Source organism: Antechinus flavipes, chromosome 4 (genome assembly GCF_016432865.1).
Source record: "Antechinus flavipes isolate AdamAnt ecotype Samford, QLD, Australia chromosome 4, AdamAnt_v2, whole genome shotgun sequence".
NCBI classification, from domain to species: domain Eukaryota; kingdom Metazoa; phylum Chordata; class Mammalia; order Dasyuromorphia; family Dasyuridae; genus Antechinus; species Antechinus flavipes.
The window spans coordinates 317861834-317883589 of NC_067401.1; the positions used below are offsets into that span (position 1 = coordinate 317861834).

Below are 21756 nucleotides of genomic sequence, written 5' to 3' on the forward strand. Positions count from 1 at the left end.
TTGATGTTGGAAGTCCCCAGCAAGAAAAGTCCCCCTGCCAGTGCAGTAATTGTTCTGTGACATCAAACCATAGACTATGAGTCAGTAAAAGAACACAGTGGCTTGCTCAATATCACACAATTAATATATGTCAGAGACTAAACTTGAAACTAGAGCATTCTGTTTCTAAGGCCAGTTATATAATTGTGAAATATAATTAATCATTTCCTAATTCGGGATTTAATGTAGCCTAATTATGGAAAGTATCCTACATTAGACATCTATTATAAACCAACTACTTTTTTATGACTATACACTTACTTTTAAAAGACAAATAAGTACCTCTGAGTATTAATTGACCTAAGATAAATAGAATTCTGCATTTATAGAGTATTAATTGCCTACTTTAATTTTGAACTTCCCCATTTTAAAATGCTTGATACAATTAGCTGCAGTATGATTGCATTTATTCAATCACTCAACAAATTTTTTGTTAAGTACTGGGTATACAAAGATAAAAATAATGCAATTCCTATCCTCACGGAGCTTATATTCGAAGAAGGGAAACAACATGTGCATAAATTACAATACTCAAAGTAAATATAAGGTAAATTGAGGAAGAAAAGGTACCAACAGTGAAGATATTGGAAAAGGCTTCTGAAAAAGTAGCAAAGAATTCAATGAGGCTGATAGGGATGAAGGAGAACACATTTCTGGAATCAGGGATAGCCAGTGCAAAAAACTGAAATGGAGTATGATGTGTCACATAAAAGGAACAAAAAGACCACCATGAATGGATTATAGTGTATAGGAAAGGAAGTAATGTATAATAAGAGTGAAAAAATAAATTGGGGCTAGATTGTGAAGAGCTAGAAGGTAATTATATTTTATATTAGATTCTAGGGGCAATAGGATAGCTATTGGAGTGAATTGAATAAAAGATTTGGATATTAGATTCATTTTTGAATTACCAAAATTGTGAGACTTTGGGTCTTCAAATTCTCTGGTTATTAAATATTACAAACAAAGAGCTTTGACTTTTTGGCATACTAATTACATCCACAGATTCTGGAGATCTGGGATCCTTTTTCTTAATTCTAAAAAACAGTACATCTCGGTGAGTTAAACAAAAAATTTGTTAATTAGAGTCATTCTGTGTCCTTACACTAATTTAGATCTCAATCAGATTGATGATATTTAATTTGGACTCAGCAGGTCCAAATCTTTGGATTGGTTATATCATTACCAAGATCTTTGTAAGCACAAAACTATATTTCCAAATTCCAGAAGTGAGACGCACTCAGAGGCAATCTAGATTAACTCATATCTGACCAGGAAACTCTGCTGTTTAAAAATCTCTAGTAAAGAGTAATCCCTTCCATTTGAGGATGGCTCTAATTATTAGAAAGTTTTTTTTCCCTGACTTGATAAAACTGCTTCTATCCTTGTCCCTTTCTTATTTTGCCCTCTGGGGTCAGTAGAACAAGTCTAATATCTTTTCTTCAGATATTTTGAAGACAGCCCAATTAGCTAAATTAGTGTTTAAAATTATCTAAATGTTACATCTAGAAAAAGTTTTGGGGATCTTCTAATCCCCTCTTTTTTAGATGAGGAAACTAAGATCCAGAGAGTGTGGGTTGCTTAAACACAGATCTCAAAAACTAATAAGGCCAGAATGAAAACCAAGGTATTCATGCTGCCACCAGGTATTCTTTCTATTGTAGTATATGTTGAAGTTTTTCAAGATACATATTCTAACCAAACACATTTTTAATTACTATGTTCAAGACATTAGGGATTAAAATGTAAAATACAACACAATCCCTATCAAAAGTTTACATGTTCATTTAAGGCAAATTGGGTAAAAGCAAGAGTACTAAAACAATAGGAATATGAGTAGATTTATAAAACATTTTCAAGGTTGCCAAAATATTTTTATGTACTTTATCAGATTTGATCCTTAAAATAATCCAGAACATTATTATTGTTGTTTAGTCATTTTTTTTGAATTGAGTGATTCTCCATGAACCCAGTTAGTGTTTTCTTGGCAAAGATACTGGTGTGGTTTACCATTTCTCTCTCCAGCTCATTTTACAGATGGAGGAAACAAAAAAATAGGTGAAATTACTTGCCTAGGGTCATATAACTAGTAAGTGTCTGAGGCTAGATTTGAACTCAGGAAAATGAGTCTTCCTGACTCTAGATTTGTGCCCTATCCACTGTACAATTTAGCTGTCCAACAACCCTGGAAAGTAAATGCTATTTTAATGCCCATTTTTCAGAAGTTAAATTATTTATCCAAGATCATAAATCTAGTAAGTCTGAAGAAGGAATCAAACCAAGTTTTACCTGACCCTGACTTCAATATTCTATTCACTGTATCATGGAACTGCCTAGATATATACCTACCTAAATATAATAGAAGGTAACATCAAAAATGTAATCCATAAAATATCCTAGGAATTCTTCAGGAGAAAATATTTTATGGTGGGAAAGGTAGGGAAAGCTGTTCATAATTGATGATACCTGAATGGAGTCTTGAAAGAGGGGATTGATTTGGAAAAGTAGGGGAGCATTTCCAGCTCATGAAGATGATAATGATAATATGATGATGATGATGATAATGATGAAGAGTGGTATTTAATAATCTACTCTACTGATTTTATCATTCCAAACAGAAGAATGTTTCCTTTTAGAAGGCAAGATTTTTTAAAAATTAAGCAACATAGTTTAAATAAATATTATTTCAACCAAATAATGAAATTAATAAATTGTGTGATTTCTGGATTTGTAGCCAATCTTAATTAGTGAAAAAATCTGTTAATTTAGAAACCTGTGAATTTAAGATGAAAAGCTAAGGCATGAGGAGGTGGAGTTATGGCGTCATTATACATGTACACAGATACACTCTTTCCTATAGAAATAGAAAGGTACAAATACACCTAGAAAGCCACATATAAGGAAGCATGTTCCATATACATACACACATATAGAAAGAGACACACACTCAGAGATACTAGTGTAGCCTGAACCAAATAATTCTATTCTAAATAAATCTTAAGTGAAAACAGTGAAAACAAAATGAAATATCAGCATAAAATGAATGCTTTAGATACACTGCCTTAAAAAGTAGCACTTGGATTGGAACCTAAGGCTAATCTCATGCATTTATTTAGCTAGTTTTATAGTGTGCTGGTTTTGGATTTGAAGCTATTAGAATAAATGCAGATGGAAAGTGTTTTTACAGTAGGGAAGTAATTAAATTGGGTGTGGGAACTTTGTCAGGAGAATTCTTGGAGTGACATATGTGTATCAGCAAATTCTTTGTCTTGCTTGGCCTTCATTCCCCTTTTGGAAAGAAACACTTGGGCTACAGATGTGACTGGCACATTGGGATAAGGGGAATTTAGAAACCTATGCAATATAACCAAGGCCAAAAATGTCTTACCAGAAATATTTCTTGTTTGTGCATTGAAAGCCAGACATTAGTGGCAATATTTTTTCAGTTACACAAAACTATTTATCTTGATGGATGAATAGCATTAATGGATACACTGTGCTTCATTTAAGAATTGTCATTCTTCAAAAAGTCTTCTGTTCTACTTATTCTTCTGTGGTATTCCCTTGGCCAGAACACACACAGAGACAGAGACAGAGAGAGACAGAGACAGAGACAGATATATTTTCTTTTAACCATTATGATTAGTGCTAAAGAGCTAAAGCTTAAAAAAAAAAGTATAACCTGTTTTGTTTCCTGATCAATACCTAACTAAATTTAGGATAGATTGAATGAAAATTGAAAAAAAAATGCTTTCATCAACCTATACTTGATAACTCTGAATCTATTAATTCCCTAACAAAAGAATCACCAATTCTCATCACTCCCTCCCACCCCCCATTTTCAGGATACCAAAGCCTTTAAAAAACAAACAAACAAACAAAAAACACTATTGGGCTAGAGGAGAGAGAACTGTTTTTTCTTATATGTTGATAACATTTCTCACACTTTTATTTTATTCTGTTATAATTTTCCTCCTAAAAAAAGACTGATTTTTTTTTTTATTTTAACAATTGATTATTCATATAGTTTATTAACATGACTTTTTGCCTGCTTCCTGGTTTTTGGTCAATTCCCTTTCAGTACTTTTACCAGAGAGTGATCAGGGACACAGAAAGGAAATGAAACTCAAATCAATCAATTTTGTTGCATGTTTGGACCATTAGCAAAGGACTGGTGAAGCAGAAAGTCAAAACCATTGGCTGAGATGAGAATTTGAGTTTCTCTGTGGATTTCATCATCAAAAACATGTGTTGAGTGACTTTTGAATATAGCACTGTATGAATCATGGTCCTTGCCCTATAGTGGCTTAAAAACAAAGACTATCAACAATTACATATATATATATATATATATATATATATATATATATATATATATATATATATACACACACACACACACACACACACACACACACACACAAATTATGGACAGAATGATATAAAGAAAAAATAAAAGATTAAGAAAATATTTGAAATATTTATTCTTTAAAAGCTAGAAAAAAACATGTAATTACTTTATTCTTTCTCTTCCCCTCCTCCATTAACCTGAATAATTGAGGGTTGCCTATACCCTATCTTTCATTCCTTGACAACTTTAATGGTTTATCTGAGATCATACATGTTGTTAGTAGAACAAGCAGAAATAGATCATAGGTCTCCTGCCTTTTTTTCTCTAATTACTTGGCTATTATCAAAAGAAAGGCTAAATGAGTAGTATGGGCTCCCCACACTATATATTCCAATTATTTTAGCAGACACTTGGAACTAATTTTGATTTACCAGTTAATTTTAAAATCAGGCACAGAAAGTTAAACTGGCCAATTTCTATGCAAGGCCAGAAAAATCATACAATCAAATCACATCATTTTTGCAGTTATGAGTTAATGTTAAGGTAGTGAAGATGTATATACATGCAGATTTTCTCTGTCATAGAAAACATGCTATTCATGTACTGTCTGTATAAATATGGAAGAATCTGATTATTCTTCCTTTGTATATCTCTTACAGCTGTCTCCTCTTCACTCATAATTACAACTCAAGACCCTTCTGACTTTATATGGGGCCTTCTAATTAGCCTTTTAGCTCCCAATTTTATAAGTTTGTTCTCTATTTAGTTGCCTTCATAATATTCCTCAAAGCACGTCTGATTATGTCATCCTGCCTTCCCTCCTTCAGTCACCCACACAAAGAAATTTGAGTGGATCCCTGTTGCATTTAGAATAAAATTCAAACTTCTCAGCTTGGCATTGAAATAACTTCACAATCTGGCTCTAGCCTAGCTTTCCAGGCTTGCTGCCCACTCTACATTCCAACCAAATTTCTTTACTTGTTGTTTTCCCTAGTGCACACACAATATCCTACCCCCCCCTTTTTTTTTTTGGTCTTTTGGCTCATCAGCTATACAATTTCCCCTTATTGCGGATATTCTGCAATTTTGTCTTGAGCCCTCTTCTCTTATCTCTCTACAGATCATATCTTGATGATATAATCTGGTACCATTGTTTCAATTTTCATCTTTATTCAGATTACTATCAGATTTATAAATCAAATTCAAATTTTGCTATTGAGTATTAGTCCCACATTAATAGCTACTTGTTGGACTATATGTGCCAGAAACATCTCCTGGTCAGGACTCATTATCTTTGACCCTAAATCTACTCTTTTCCAAATCTCCATTATAATTAAACATAAAACTATTCTCTCAGTCTCCTAGGTGTGTAACTTTATTCCACCCATTTAAAAGTAATTTCAGTAAGTCTTCCCCAATCCCTCATTCGTCAAACTCCACATTTGGCAATCATTTCCCAAATCTTGCCATTCCTGCTTCCATGATATTTCTTGCCTATTACTCTTTTGCTTTACTTTCTGCCCCATGTGAGTTTAGATACTTATCACATGTTGTTAAAATTACTCAATGGCCTGTCCTTCATCATCAAACAAGCTTCCCCTGAAAAGTTCATTTAATGACCAGAGATGCATTTGATCTGTTACATGCAAAGCATTGTTTTATTTTCCTTGTAAACTAAGATTACCAATAGAATCTCCATTTTTTTTTCTGTTGTCTAAGCTTACAATCATAGAATCATAGAATATCAGAAATGGAGTGGACTTACACCTACTCCAATTTGTTCTCCTTCAGGTCTCAACTCATCATCCATATCTTCTATAAAGTCATTACTAGCTGTTTTAATTCTTGGTCTCTCAACTTGGGCAGCACTTGGAGACTTTTCTATACAATATAATCATATGTTATTCAATTGCTGTTTTTGTATATGTTAATCTTGTTTCCCCAAGTAGACCATTAGTTAATTGATAGTCCAAGCCATGATTTATGTTTATATGAGTCTCACATGTCCTTTTGTGCAGTGTCTCCTTGTTCAATTTATCTCCTAACACTTCTTACTGAGCCAGACATTTGAAAGATGCACACAATGAATTTATATAATCCATATATAATATGGATATATAAAATATCCATTAATTATTTTGCCTATTACTAAAATTTATGTGTAACACCCTATTATAATAATTAGTTCTTTTAAAGCCTTGGGGAAGCATAATAACATGTAAGAGTTCCTTCTGAGCTTCTTGGAGCTTATTTTAGACAAAAAAAAAATTTCAGATGTCTAGTTAGTAAACTCCTGATATTTAGGTAGAAGTTGGGCTTTCTGATTAACTATATTTTTATCTATATCTATTTTTATCTATCTCTGGGTTTAAAACAAAATACAATTAATTTAAAATGCTTTAATGATGAAGTAGTAAATTAAACACACATATACATACATGTATATGTGTATATATGCACAACATACAAACAAACAGTTTGAGGAAAAATTCAACCTTTTCTCAGAACTTCCCCCCATTGTTGGTCTTCTTCTTCAAGTTACATATAGAGCCAATGAGAATCCTTGATATATTCTTTTTCTGTCATAGCTCAGTATTAGCTTTGTTCTTTAGATATGTTCTAAAATGACATACTGCTTCAACCTCTTTCACTTTCTCTGTGTCCTAAGATAACTTCTGCTTTTTAAAAAAAAATTAATAGCTTTTTATTTACAAGTTATATGCATGGGTAATTTTACAGCACTGACAATTGCCAAACCTTTTGTTCCAATTTTTCCCCTCTTTCCCCTCACCTCCTCCCCTAGATGGCAGGATGACCAATATATGTTAAATATATTAGAGGATAAATTAAATACAAAATAATGTCCAAACCATTTTTTTGCTGTATAAAAAGAATCAGATTCTGAAATATTGTACAGTTAGCCTGTGAAGAAAATCAAAAATGCAGGCGGGCAAAAATATAGGGATTGGGAATTGGATGTAATGGTTCTTAGTCATCTCTCAGAGTTCTTTTGCTGGGTGTAGATGGTTCAGTTCATTACTGCTCCATTAGAACTGATTTGGTTCTTCTCGTTGCTGAAGATGGCCTGGTGCATCAGAATTGAACATCCTATAGTATTGTTGTTGAAGTATATAATGATCTCTTGGTCCTGCTCATTTCACTCAGCATCAGTTCGTGTAAATCTCTCCAGGCCTTTCTGAAATCATCCTGTTGGTCATTTCTTACCGAACAATAATATTCCATATTATTCATATACCACAATTTATTCAGCCATTATCACTTGATGGGCATCTACTCAGTTTCCAGTTTCTGGCCACTACAAAGAAGGTTGCCACAAACATTCTTGCACATACAGGTCCCTTTCCCTTCTTTAAGATCTCTTTGAGATATAAGCCCAGTAGTAACACTGCTGGGTCAAAGGGTATGCACAATTTGATAACTTTTTGAGCATTAACTCCTGCTTTTTATGAGAAATTCCTTACAGCATGATCAAATTTGTCACTTAAAAACTTTGATTCATTTAAGGAAATGTACAGGCTCTGTTCACGTTAAAATTTGATTGAAGTAATCAAAATATGTTCCTGCCAAACAAAAGAAATTACCTTTCAATAGGTAGAATAATCAATGGAACAATATGTCTTGTTGCTTTCTCTATGGAAGATTCATTGCTAATTTTTCCCTATTCCTTAAATTTTTCCTCTCATACATGTTAACACTATGATATTTAAAAAATAAATTTTCTCAAAATTCACTGATGATCTCATTGCCAAATTCAATTACCTTTCCCAAGTTCTTATTTTCCTTTCTTTGTTGCCTTTTTTGATTATTTTTGTGTGTGAGGCAATTGAGGTTAAATGACTTGTATAGAGTCACACAGCAATAAGTGTTAAGTGTTTGAGGCCAGATTTGAACTCAGGTTCTGCTGATTTCAGGGTCAGTGCTCTATCTACTGTGCAATCTAGCTGCCCCTCTCTGTTGTTTTTGACAATTAACCATGTTCTCCTAGATATCCGTGGAAATCTCAATCTGTTGCAAGAATTAGTCTATCACTTTAATTTAGCTTATGTATGTATGCATAACTCACACACATATATACAAATACCATAATATGATAAAAAAAAAGCTATGTATGTGGAATCAGGAGACATAAATTTAAATCCCATGTCTAACACTGATCTTCAATTTGTTCATAATGTTTATCACTGTCTCTCAGGATTATTATAAACATCAAATAAGACAATGAATGTAAAAGTTACTTTATAAATAGGAATATGATGTATTATTAATGCACTCTTTTAGACTATTAGAAAATTTACATACACGAAGGTGATAAAGTTGAGTTGTAAGAGCAAAGTAAATAGCTTAAACTAGGGGAGTCAATTTTGCAAATAGTAGGGAATGATTTATCTTAGGAATTCAGAGAAAGAAAAAAGTGGACTGTGGTCTAGAGCAATAATGTAGAACTATATGTGGCAACTAGAACTTGACCTTGGCCTTGAAGGTTGATCAATACTTTTAACAAGCAAAGATGGAGATATAAAGCATGCTAAGGAAAGGCATGCTAAGAAAATGAGACTAAAAGTTCAGGTAGGAATGAACTAGGTATTTTGGGGGGGAAATAAGTAGAGTAGCTTGTTTGGAATAGAAATATCTTTCTGGTCAACATTAGAAATTCAGCTTAGAGCTAGATTATTTAAAAAAAAACTTTGCCAAAGTTAAATTATAAAATTGTGGCATATGAATGTAATCAGATATCATTTGGGCTGGGAGAAATGATAAGGTAGAATTCTGGGAAGAATGGGAAAACATTTATAAATTGATACAGAATTAAGTAAGAAGAACCAAATGAACAAAATACATATAGACTGCAAAGAAAAGAACAGTAACCCAGTTGAGATATTGTAATGATCAATCTTTTCCCAGAGAGGAGTTGAGAAAGTAATTCTTTTTGTATTCAAATGAGGTACAAGATGTTGCATATGTTGTTAATTAAAATATAATAGCTAATATTAATATGGAGCTTACTACATGCCAGTCACTGTGTTGAGCACTTATCTCGTTTTATCTACAATAATCCTGGGAGATAGGTACTATTATTATCCTTAACTTATAGATAAAGAAATTGAGGCAGATAACAATTAAGTTGCTTGGCCAGGATCACATTACTAGGAAGTGTCTAAAGTCAAATTTGAACTTGGCTCTACCTGAACTCCAAACCCAGTATTTTATATGCTACTCCACCTGGTTGTCATTTTACATACTGTTGTGATTGTGGTTAGTTTTGTTTAATGGTTTTCTTTGTTTCAAGGAAGAGCCCATTTGTTTCTGGAGTAGGATATGTTAGCATCAGTGTGGTACAAAGGAGAAGGCATCAAAAAAACTTATATGAACCAACACATTAAAGAGTCTAAAGTAAAAGTGGAAAAACAGTTAGAAACATAGTTATCTAAGTGTTAAGGGATAATAGCTTAAACTAGGGTTGTATGAATGGGGGTGGAAAGGTTCAAATAAATTGGAGACCCATTAATTAGGGGGGAAAATTGGCAAGCTTTGTGAAATGGTTGGTGGGACGTAGAGACTTGAAAAAGAAGAGTTATCAATGACTCTAATTCTTAAGATTTATCTACAGAGTAATTTGGAGAGTTACCCTAATTTCAAATCTAAATTTTCTGGTTCAGGTGGTATTCTGTGGTTGCCACTTAGTATTAAAGAGCTGTAAAAATCCCATTTGCCTTAACCATACATACATAGCTCATATATTTTAAATTCCAACATCAGTACAAATTTTGTCTATATAGTGTTTGGAAGAGGAAGTGAGATCAATTTTTAGAAGTTCCTTTTCCCTTTTCAAATAATAAGTACATTTCCTATAATAAAAATTTCCCACCTATGAAAACTTCTCACTTTGAAAAGCTGTACATGACTCCTTCTAAATCTAAAGTTGTTATTTCCTACTTATTAGCAAACTGGATACCTATTTCCTGCCAATTTGTGTTGCTCCTCAGGAATGAGAAAGCTCAGGATTTCCTCTCATAGGAATAGTTGGTTTCAACTCACAAGTCTGCAAATAGAGTTATGATCCTCATCCAAAAAAACAACCAGTGTCTCCTATAATGGATTATACAATTGTTATGACTTTAGGAGTATAGCATAAGATAGTTTTTCTTGGTAATTGCCTGCATTGAGTGAATGTAGTTATACTACCCAAATAGCTAAAATAGCAGTTGCATTGAACTTTTAACCTTGAGGATCCATAAAACTCTCAAAATCATCTCTGTTCCATTTTGCTCTTTTCATTTTGTGTAGTCTGAAAATATTTGAGAAACATTTATGCAATACTTATTGTATTTTTTTAAAAACTGCGTTACAGAATTAGATAAAAAAGAAAGGACAGGAAAACAACATCTACTCTTGAGAAGTTTACATTCTATAGTGATAGGTTGATGCAAGATATACTTAGTAAGTAAATATAAAATAATTTCAAGAGAGCAAAAGCACACTTACGGACAAAGGTGGCACCTAATGTAAGAGGAAGATGTTAAATAATCGACTGTGATCTGCCTAGTGCTCAAAGCAGTAATCATTTAATTTATTTTGCAAATACAAACAGCCGTAGTTGAAAGGCCAATATGGCAAGAAGTAAAACAAATTGTAGGCAGCTTTGGAAGCTAGTCAGCCACCCACTTCTTGCCATCTGGCTTTCATCTCTATAGTCCTCTGGAAATAGCTCTCTCCATAGGATTCTTCCTATGTCTGTGCACTTTATTATTGAGAGTGCTTGCCTTTTCATTGACTATTCCCCTAACTGGAATGCTTTGCCTTTGCACCCCTAGCTACCTACTTTTCTGGCTTCTTTCAAGACTCAGCTCAGATCAGACCTTCTGCAAGAAGACTTCTCTGTCCCTTTTATTATACTGTCTGTATCGTGTACATGATGATTTGTGTATTATGCCATCTTTAAAATAAGAGTTTCTTAAGATCAAAGAAACTGGTTTTTGTACAGTTTTGTAACCTTAGTACTTAACAGAGTGTTCTGAACATAGTAAGTGCTTAAGAAATGTTTTTTTTTTTTTTTGTTGTTTTGTTTTTTTTGACTGGCTGGAAACTTCACTTAGTCTGTAATCTAAAACAATTTAGTCCCTCACAGTAAAAAGAAAAAAGAAAGAAAGAAAAAAATCGAATCCAATCCAATTAACATAAGCAAGTTTACAATCAAATGTGGGAAGACAACTCATAACAGAAAGCAGGAAAGGAGGAAGGAGAGACAGAATACATGAAGGTGTTGTTGCATGGAATTGAAACCAGGAAGAAAATAGGTACAATGTAGAGTGAGCCCAGAAATCCAGCTTCTGCTACCTATAAAAGAAGGCATAGAGAGAAGTTTGATACTCTACCCTCAAGCCCTCTTATCCAGATTAAAGAAAGTAGTGTCATTCAAGGCTTTAGGTAACAGAGTGATGAGATTAGGGGTGATGACCTTAATGTAAAGACATATCTTGTTTTATAAAGTTGAAATCAGGTACAGCAGCAGATACAAATAGGTTTCCAGATCTGTTACAAATATTTATCTTTTCACTTTTCTTGAGACGTATTCTGGATTCTACCCAACAGCGTATAAAAATTAGTAAATTAGTGAGACTACCCTAAACTTGTCCCTTCTAAATTATAATTCCTCCTTTAACCTCACAACAATTCTCAATATTATTATAACCCCAACAATATTGACCCCTTCTGATAATAATGCTTTAAAGATCACCATGGCTAGAATTAAGTGTCCCAAAAATTATCAGGGGAGTTGATATAGTTTTAAATATAAATGTAATTGAAGGCTAGGTGGACATAACAAACATTTGATTTCACAGAATGTACATAGGATGTTTATTATTTTGCATTTTATTATTAAGATTTAATCATTCCAGATAGCTACAGAATGTGTTGGTTTGTTTGTTTTTTTTTTTTTTTTTTGCTTTGTAAAAAAAGTCTTAGAAGCAAATTCAAACATAAATTTCAAAATAACAGGTCTAGCAATATTTTCACTATACTACATATATACTACTTAGGGAGACCAAACAAAAAAACAAAAAAACAAAACAAAACAAAAAAAAAAAACAAACACTACCTAGATAATTTAAATATTCAAAAAATCTGTACTTAAAAGGGAAAAAAATCCTAAAGAAAAAATGGCACAGAAAACTTGGCTATCCAGAATATTTTTTCCTTAGAGTTCTAAACAGTTGAAGATTATTTAGATTTAATAGCTATACATACATACACACACACACACACACACACACACACACAATCTTTTCATCCTGTATTGATTTACAGTTATAAGTAATGTACTTTGGTTAATGTTTTCCCCATAAAATCCCTAAATTGAACATAATTTAATAGATTTAATAGATATAGCTATAGATTTCTTATATTTTTATTATGCAACATTTTTTCTTGATATATTTATGGATTCTATCATTTCCTCCTTTATCAGATGAATGTCTGTCTCTGGGTCTGTGTGTGTGTGTGTGTGTGTGTGTGTGTGTGTGTGTGTGTGTGTGTTATGGGTAGGGAGTATCATTGAGCAAATGGTCCAGACAATGAATGGCCAGATAAATGGCCATGTTCAGCCCATGAATAATTAGGATAGAAAGGGTGATAGAGGAGATACTAATATATTTTGATGAGTTCACATGTTCTTTTATAGAATAAAAATTGCTGGACAAGAAAACTGATCATGGTGCTAATGGAGCCAAATTTCTGGGTTTAATCCATGTATGAGATACTTTGTCTTGCATTAAGAAAAACTGTTTAATAACCATGGATTGTCTTTTTAATCCAAGTCATCTGTCAAACAAATGTGTGCCCTTGGTTCAAGGGGGACCACAGAAGAGAATGTAGATGGATCTACATATCCCATGAGAACCACAATCCCAATTGAATTTCCCAGAGAAAGCATCACCTAATAAAAAAAATACATATATATGATGTACACATTCTCTTGATGCCTCAGGATGGGTGAAGCCCGTATTTTAAGGGCTCCTTATCCTTAAGATGAAATGAGTGAGATAATCTCAGAATTCTTGCTATATTCCCCAGAGTTGCTACTAGTCTCCATGCCAAATGAGACAAGCTTTCCAGCTTTTCCTATGCTGATTCTAAAGAGCATTTCTGGCAGAATCTTGATGTTAAACCATTCAAATATTCACAGAATTGAGTTTCACATCAAAGAAAATTCTAATTTTATCTTTTTTAGGATAAATGCTAAAGTCAGAATTGTCTTTTAAATGTTTTGATAACATTTCTACCAAAATTTTGATCACTTTGGACTCATTTATTTAAAATTTTAAATGTTTCATTTATTCTCTTTTTTTGCAAAAAAAAAAATATAGGGCAGTCTTTATTTTAAATATTAAATAAAGAAAAGTCTCTAGGATTGCTAGATAACCTTGGATAAATTAAGTAGCTAGATGGCACAGTGAACTCTGGGACTAGAGTCAGAAAGACCAAATACTTAATACCTGTGTGTGAAGTCAAGTTATTTAGCCTCTGTCTACCTCAGCTTATTCAATGGTAAAATGTAAATAATAATAGCACTTACCTGCCAGCGATAATAAAATGAGATATATTTGTAAGATATTTAACACAGTGCCTAGCACATAACAGATAATAAATGGTTCCTTCATATATATATATATATATATATATATATATATACACACACACACATACATACATACATATATGTAGTGGTACAAAGTATTACTATCCAAAGTATTACTATATATACAAAGAAAGCTTGAGGGTTAGAAAAGTTTACTTATAGTCACATGACTATTAAGTCATGAAACTCTATCAGGAACAAGGGTTTTATGAGTCTCTATCTCTAATGCTCTTTCTACTGTGGTACATTTTATTGTCTTGGGAAAGTCTTTGATAACTTTCTCTAATATAGGTAAATTGTGACAAATGACCAAGATTAATTCTTTAGTTTGCGCTTTCATCTGGGATCATTCCTCAAGCATTTATTATGTACTATATATCCCTATTATACTAGGTGCTATGTGGATAAGGATACATCAGAAGTATTAAATGTATTCCTCATTGTTCAGTCTGTATTCAGATAAATAATATTTAATTTTTTGCATTTTAAAGACTTTAGAATTACATTGTGTAGATTAGTGATGGTGGCATTTTTGGAGTGTTTTATTCTTTTCCAAAAGGCAAAGGGTACATTCATAAATATTCAATGAACAGAATTGCATTTACCAGGATTTTTACCTGCAGATTCTGTTTTGGCTAAGATGACTTATCAATTTGCATAGTTCTCTCTAAGTGATTGAGTATCAAGACAGATTTCAATGTCTACTTATTTAGATAGTCTGGTTTATTCAGCTTCTAAGTTTCTTTTTTTAAATATATTTTCATATTACTTTTCACCAGTTGGCTTTTCTGTTTATAATGTCACTCTTAAAGAGTAAGACCTACTTAGTCTGACATGTGTTTTTTATTTCAAAGTTCTCTTCTAATATTACTCCCTTTCCTTGAATGCTATGGAAGCAGTATTTAGAGAATTGGGGGGAAGATCCTGAATTGGTTCAGTCTATCATCCTTCCAAAAATCTTATCATTTTGTTTGGCAAAATGACTGTCTTAAAGAATGAGACCAATTCCAACAGGTGAACCCTGATAGGACTTCTTTATCTGAAAGCCAGCACTGAATAAAATTCCACTCAATGGAGTTTTGGCCATCATTTAGCCCTTCAAAGGAAAAAAAAAATCTGTGAGTTAAATTTTAAAACATATGGTTCTTTAGCCCAATCATAAAGCCATTAGAAGAAAATAAGTGAATCATCATGATCAAGATCACCAGTATTACTGATCAAATAATATAATGCATTTAAAGTCCTTCACAAAATATAGATTCCCTTGTAAAGCAGAGATGCTATTGTTCTCATATATAGCATAGGGTTTTATATACATTTATCTTTACCTTGTAGATAAAATTGAACCACAAAAAATTAAATAATGCCAAGGAAGAATTCATTCTTACTGTTTTCCATTCCCTTAAAAAAATAAAGTTTTATTTATCCTGTATATATGCATTTTGCATTATATTTCATACAGATATGTGTTCTATGATTATTGCAGTCTAATTGGTGTATGAATTGGTTTAGAAGGTAACCTCTATATGTCCAATTTCACAAATGTCATGTCCAACAGGTCTCTTTCTTTCTATCTATATGCACATGTAGATAAATAGATGCACTCATATATATTCATTACATATTTCCCAATTGCATGTAATTTAAAAAATTATTTCATTAAAAATTGATTCCAAATTTTCTCTTTCCCTCCAACCCATCCATCCTCCTTGAGAAGACAAGTAATTTGATATACATTATATATGATGGAAGTTCTGCAAAACATTTTTATATTAGCCATGTTGCAAAAGAAAACAGAGGCAAAACTGGAAGCTTTTTCTTCATGGGTCATTTTGAACTGATCATTGTCTTGATTGAAGCAGCCAAGTCTTTCATAGTTGATCATCTTAAAATATTACTATTTCTATGATAATATTCTCCTGATACTGCTCACTTCAATTTGCATGATTTCATATAGATATTCCCAGGTTTTTCTGCCTGCTCATCATTTCTTATAGAATAATCATATACTACAATTTGTTCAGCCGTTCCTCAATGAATAGACATCTCCTTAATTTCCAATTCTTTGCCATCATAAGAAAAAGTTGCTATAAATATTTTTGTACAAAAATGGTCCTATCCTTTATTCTTTGATCTCTTTGTGATATATAAAAGTGGTTTTGCTATTATAAATGGTATGCAAAATTTTATAGCTTTGGGGGCATAATATCTTTTTTTTTCTTTCTTTTTTTTTTTTATTATAGCTTTTTATTTACAAGATAAATGCATGGGTAATTTTTCAGCATTGACAATTGCAAAACCTTTTGTTCCAATTTTTCCCCTCTTTCCCTCCCCACCCTTTCCCCAGATGGCAGGTTGACCAATACATGTTAAATATGTTAAAGTATAAGTTAAATACAATATATGTATACATGTCCAAACAGTTATTTTGCTGTACAAAAAGAATCAGACTTTGAAATAGTGTACAATTAGCCTATGAAAGAAATAAAAAAATGCAGGTGGACAAAAATAGAGGGATTAGGAATTCTAGGTAATGGTTTATAGTCAATTCCCAGAGTTCTTTCAATGGGTGTAGCTGGTTCAGTTCATTACTACTCTATTGGAAATGACTTGGTTCGTCTCATTGTTGAAGAGGGCCACGTTCTGGGGGCATAATTTCAAATTGTTTTCCAGAATGGTTGGCCTAGTTCACAACTCTCCCCACAGTGCATTAATGTGTCAATTTTTTCACAACTCCTCTGACATTGATAATTTTTCTTTTCTGAAGTGTGAACCAATCTAAAGGATGTAAAGTGAAATTTTAAAGTTGTTTTGATTTGCATTTCTCTAATCAGTTATAATTTAGAATTTTTTTTAATGTGACTATAAATAACTTTGATTTCTTCTTCTGAAAACTGCCTTTTCATATCTTTTGACAATTTATCCACTGGTGAATAGTTCTTATTTTTACAAATTTGGTTCAATTCCCTCTATATTTGAAAAAAATGACACTTTTATCTGAGATACTGGCTATAGATTTTTTCCTATTTCCTCTTTTCTTTCTAATTAGCTTTATTTCTACATAAGCTTTTTTTTTATTTTTACCTAATTGAATGTATTCATTTTCTGCCATGATCTTCTCTTTTGTTTGATATTAAACTCTTATTTGTGTTCATAGATTTGACAGGGATATTTGCCTATACTTCCCTAATTTACTCATGATATTACTCTTTATTTTAAAATCATTATTTTTACCTTATCTTTGCATGGAGTATGAGATGTTGGTCTATGCATAATTTCTGACTAACCACTTTCTACCAAAAATGTTTGTTAGTTGGTGATTTCTTATCCCCAAACTTTAGATCATGAAATTTTACAGACACTATATTGCTATGATCGTTCACTACTATTTATTTTGTACTTAATCTATTCCAGCCAGGACCAGATTGTTTCAACTACTGCTTTGTGATATAATTTGAGATCTGCTACTTCTAGATCACTTTCCTTCACATTTTTTCATTTATTCCTTTAATATTCTTTACATCTTATTCTTCCATGTGAATTTTACTATTATTTTTTCTAACTCTATAATTATAAATATATAATTATAAATATGTAATATCTATATATTTTTGCTATGCCATTGAATAAGTAGATTAACAGGCAGAATTGTCATTTTTATTATATTGGCTTGACCTACCCATGAGCAATTAATATGTTTCCATTTGTTTAAATCTGTATTTTTGTGAAAAAGTTTTGTAATTGTGTACATATAACTCCTTCCTAGGTTTGTTTTGGCAGGTAGAATCCCAGATATTATATATGTCTGTGGTTATTTTAAATGGAATTTTTCTTTCTATCCCTCCTGCTGGAACTCTTCTGGTAGTATATAGAAATGCTGATCATTAGTGGTTGATTTTATATCCTTATACCCTTTACAACTATAGTTGTTAATTGTTTCAGTTAGTTTTTAGGATTCTCTGAGGATTTTCTGTAATTCTCTAAGTGTACTATTATTTCATGTGCAAAAATTAATCATTTTGTTTCCTTATTGTCTATTTATTTTCCTTGAATTCCTTTTTCTTATTTTATCACTATAGCTAGAATTTTTAGTACCATATTGAAAAATGACAGCTAAAATTGACATGCTTACTTCATCCCTGATCTTATCAGAAAAGCTTCTAATTTACCCCCATTAAAATAATGTTTGTTCTTAATTTCATTTAAATATTATTACTATTCTAAGTAAAGTTGAACTGATTCCTCTGTTTTTCACTGTTTTTTAAATAAGAATGAATGTCATATTTTGTCAAAAGTTTTTTTTTTCCTGCATCTGAGATAAAAATATTATTGTGTTGCCTTTTTATTGATATGGTCAGTTATGGTGGTGGTTTTCCTAATACTAAAGCAGCCCTGGTATAAATTGCACCTCATCACAGGATATGATTTTTGTGATATGTTGTTCTAATCTCTCAGCTAGCATTTTATCTAAAATGTTTGCATCAATATTCATTAAGGAAATTCATCACTACTTTTCTTTCTCTGTTTTTGCTCCGTTTTAGATATCAGAATCATATTTGTGTTATAAAAATAAGTTGTAAGTTGATAGGACTCTTTCTTTGCCTGCTTTCCCAAATAGCTTAAAAGTAATATAATAAATTGTTTTTTAGCTGTTTGGTAGAATGCATTCGTAAATTCCTCTGGTCCTGGGAATTTTTTCTTAGGAACTTCATTTATGACTTGTTCAATTTCTTTTTTTTCTAAGATAGAAATATTTAAATATTGTATTTCTTCTTCTATTAATTTGCATAATCTATATTATTATAAATATTCATCCCTTTCACTTGGATTATCAGGTTGGTTGACATATAATTGGGCAGAGTGACTACTGATAATTGCTTTAATTTCATTTTCATTCTTGATATATTCAGCCTTTTCACTTTTAATATTTCTAAGTTTGGTTGCTTCTTTCTTTTTTTTAAGTCAAATTAAGCAACGCTTTATTTTTATTATTATTGTTATTCTTTCTTGTGTGTGTAACCACTTTCCAGTTTTACTTATTAATTCAATGTTTTTAACTTCCAATTTTGCTAATCTCTCTTGATTATTTTCAGCATTTCTATTTTGGTGTTTAATTGTGGGTAGAGATTAATTGGTCTTTTTTGGTTTGTTTCATTTTTAATTGCAAGCCCAATTTGTTGATCTGTTCTTTATTTTATTGATATAATGGTGTATAGATATAAATCTTCCCATGAATTTTTAAATGCCATCTCATTGTTGTCATTCTCTTTAATGAAATTATTAATTGTTTCTATGGTTTGTTATTTAACTCACTCATTTTTTTTAGAATTTAATTAGTTTCCAGTCAAGTTTAATTTGTATTCCAAGTCCCCATATTAAATGCAATGCTCACTGCATTATGATCTGAAATAGATGCATTTAATATTTTTCCTTCAGTTGTGCATTTTTATGTCCTATCATATAATTACTTTTTATGAAGGCACCATATACAGCTGTGAAAAAAAGTGTGCCATTTTTTCCATTCCTTTTCAATTTTCTCCAGAGTGCTATCATATATACATTTTCTAAAATTTGGCTCATTTTAACTTCTCTCAATTATTTTATGGTTAGATTTAGATATTTTTGAGAATGGAAAGTTGAAGTTTCCCACAAAGTTAAAAAAAATAGTCCCACACTGGTTTTATTGTCTGTTTCCTCCTTCAATTGGTGAGAATTTGGATGATATTATATTTGGTGTATATATGTTTAGTATTGATATTATTTCATTGGTTATTGTTCTCTTTTAGCAAAAATTTTTTCTCTGCTTTGGCTCTTTTACTTAGGTCTATCTTTTGTTTTTACTTTGAGATCATGACCAATATTTTTAAAGTAAAAATTTACTCTTTGTAACAAACCATTTAATTTTGCATATAAATGAACTATTCTTAATAAAGTTATAGTGACAGAATTAAAAAATTAGGCTAAACTGGTGATGATTAATGTTTTATTTCTTCCTTTTGAATGGAATATTAACAATGGAACTCATATAATTTTCTATTCATCATTCAGTCTTTTTACTGGATTGAGGTAGAATATATGGTATAGAAAGTTAGTAAAAGTTAGACAGTTAAAACAGGTTGATAGAAGCTGCTAAAAAATCAACAGAAGATCCTTGTGTTTTAAATCAAGGATTTGTTTGCTATGAAAATATTTTCTAATGAGTAACAAAAGAATGTAAATTTCCCAGACTCTTCTCTATCTACTGAAAATCAAAATCTCAGTGGTAATATAGTATTGAATGTTGGCATGCATAATCTTCATTCTATGAAACAAAGATCCTGCTAACTAATGATATCCATAGTATTTTCAGACTATAAAAACTTAGTGACTCTTTTAAAGCTATTCACTCTTTTCCCCTCTGCTTTCATTGGGAAAAGAAAAAATAAGAAGCAATTTTCTCTGATAATTACTATTAAAATCCAAATGGGAAAGTGTTGAATAGTTAGAATACCACCAGTGGGCTAAATCACAGAACTGCTTTGGTTTCTTACTTATTTGGGAATTCATATTATTTCATCATTGTGCATCCATGTTTTTAATTTAAAAATTAATATGATGCCATTAATGACTTTACAGGTCTATAAATTATGAACAGCTAAAAATTGATATGGGATTATTAAGGTAAAATGCAGCTTTCCCAATTTATATGAAGTGTAAAATATAATTAACTATATACATTAAGTACATGTTACATTTATTACCAAAACAGAAATTATATGTATTTAAAAACAAAAACTATAAAATATATCAAAAGTGCTTTACCTAGAAATTATTTCATATTAAACTAATAAAGATACTTTAATCCCAAGTAGCCATAATACATTGTAATGAAGGACAATATCATACTTAACACTATAAAATCAAATAAGGTTGTACTGTAAACATAAAAAGTGTTTTGCAAACTACATTATTATATAGATGATGATTATTGCTATTAGTTATTACTATTTTTCATAAAATGTATTAGTGTAGTTCTAATTTTTTTTGTTAAATCATAATTTTGATTTTACCTTCCTCTTTTATCTTAGCTTTGATTTTTTTCCCATTTGTTCATTAGTATAAATGCTATTAAAGAAGCCCAGAAAAGAGGGTATAGAGTATACTTTGGGACAGAGTAGGTTTTTAACTTGTGGAGACAGATACAACTAATAACTAGATGAGGTTCAGCTAAAGCAATGTGAATATAAAAAGACATTTGGGAAGGTCTTCTTGAAATGGTCAGACATAAGACCAATTCTTATTGCAACAATGATATATAACCCTGAAAAATCATGAGCTCGAAAGTAGGTGAAGATAAAATTGGAATGAGTAATATTGATGTTAAGAAATTCTCTTTCACAATCTCTTTCTAATTCCTCAATATAGCAATTTTAGAGAATATCTAGAGGAGAGAGAAGCATTTTCCAGTGTTACAGTTCATTTTTCCTATCTTGGCAGATTAAAAAAAAAAAGGATGGCAAATTACAAGAAGAGGAAATATTAATACAACAGAGAAGTTAATTAGAAAATTAGCACTTTACTTGAATGAAGTGAATTCCTTCTTGGTGATTTGTGGGGAGCTTTCCTTTTGCTTCAAATCTCAGACAGTAGCTTTATGTAGTAATACTAATTTTTCTTGCATATTAAAAAATCCTCCCTAACACATACATATTCTTTTTATAAAAATTGT

General features: G+C 31.4%; 1 protein-coding gene across 15 annotated transcripts in view; it reads left to right on the forward strand.

The window, feature by feature from the left end:
* Window positions 1-21756, forward strand: part of EYA4 (EYA transcriptional coactivator and phosphatase 4) — a 356489-nt gene that overhangs the window by 216230 nt on the left and 118503 nt on the right. The gene's annotated exons all lie outside the window — the stretch shown is intronic.